Source organism: Penaeus monodon, chromosome 17, assembly GCF_015228065.2.
Source record: "Penaeus monodon isolate SGIC_2016 chromosome 17, NSTDA_Pmon_1, whole genome shotgun sequence".
Lineage (NCBI taxonomy): Eukaryota > Metazoa > Arthropoda > Malacostraca > Decapoda > Penaeidae > Penaeus > Penaeus monodon.
Genome location: NC_051402.1, coordinates 38,198,571 through 38,200,310, shown reverse-complemented (window position 1 = coordinate 38,200,310; position 1,740 = coordinate 38,198,571). Strand labels below are relative to the sequence as shown.

The 1,740-nt window shown below is 34.6% G+C and overlaps 1 non-coding gene across 1 annotated transcript; it reads right to left on the bottom strand.

Annotated features, from left to right (window-relative positions):
• Positions 1-1,464: 1,464 nt before the first annotated feature.
• On the bottom strand, positions 1,465-1,536 carry Trnac-gca. The gene has a single exon. It is a non-coding gene; the product is annotated as a tRNA-Cys (tRNA).
• Between the last annotated feature and the right edge of the window lie 204 nt (positions 1,537-1,740).

Sequence of the window (1,740 nt, the reverse complement as noted above, 5' to 3'; positions counted from 1 at the left end):
ATAATAATAACAATAATGATAATAGTAATAACAACAACAACCAGAACAACAACAACAACAAAACAATAATAATGATAATAATAATAATAATATTGATAAAATATAATAACAGCAATAATAACAATGATAATAATAATAAGAAGAAAATGATAATAAAATAATAATAGTAATAATAATAGTAATGACAATAGTGATAGTAGGAGTAACAATAATTACAATGATAATAACAATAGGAATAAGAATAGTAACAACAATGATGATGATAGTAATGATGATGGTGATGATGATAATGATGATGATGATGATATACCACGCAAAAGTTATTCTTAGTAGACTCAGCATAGGTGTCGAGTAGACATTGCAGTGGACGCACACTTATCGCCAGAAACACCATGTCATCCGCATATGGCAAGTGACTAGCGCATTAGTTACCACATGGCATCCAGAGAGATTAAGTTTGATGCTGAGGTCGCCTGTGTCTTTACCATGTACCCTTTCTTTACATAGCTTTCGTGACCGACCTTCAAGGGCACCGAGAGAATCCGTCTTTGATTTCCCCTGACCGTGATATGTGTACTAGTAAGCTATGTCTTGTACAAGACAGAGAGGTTCACTTTTACTTATAAGATTGTGAAGCAGAGTGTGTCTGTTGGTAAAATACCTTACAGACATATATGAATGCAAATATTTGTAGTGTTTTTTTATGCAAACTGGTTCTCCACGGTACATAAATTTATGGAGATACTATTTAGCATAATAACTTCGTTTTAATACGGCAGCCTGTAATTATCTGTGGTGGTGTCATTCTGAAATCAAAAATTTACTTTACATAGGTATAATTCCCGCAGTTGGACTAGATATGATAATGTCTAGAGCAAGAATTGAACATACGAGTTAGGGAAAATTATATCGACAGTGTATACTATGTATTCATCAGTGCCCCGCCAGGTGTGCCACCAATGCTCTCTCTCCTATTACAAGATAAGCCTTCACTGCTATCTGTACATCACAGAGTTGTTTTTTCCACAAATTATCAACATCTTTTTACGACCACATTATCCTAAGTCCTTTTACGCCATGACAAATAATTTTCACGAGAACTTCAATGGATTTTCGCCATCACTGCATCGAATATGCCCAAGTCGTCATTCCTTCACGTGACACACGCCCAAACACCTCGCGCCCACGACAGGAACACGCGTTCAGTTGAAGGAATAAGTTAAGTGCTTGACAGTAACGTTCTTTTTTATTTAGCCTGTGCTCCGTAGACGCTAATCTACGGTGACGTCTATCAGTTACGTTTTCACAATATTCACAGAAGCTTTGATCTTAACAAAGCCTAAAGAATAGGAATATCTAAAGAACACAAGAATTGGCTCAGGACTTGCGCCGACCTTTATTTATACACACAAATGAAAATGAGACAATGAACAGGGTAAAAAGAGGATTTATTTTGTCTTATTCAGGGGGCGCCCGGGATTGAACCGGGGACCTCTCGATCTGCAGTCGAATGCTCTACCACTGAGCTACACCCCCTTGATACACACAATGTATGTTTTAACCATGTTATGCTTAAAACTTTTCTCTTATGTATATGTATATATACATGGTTAATCATACATACATACATACATATATATATATATATATATATATATATATATATATATATATATAATATATATATATATATATATATACACATATACACATATGTATATTTCTTTAACAGCCATTCAT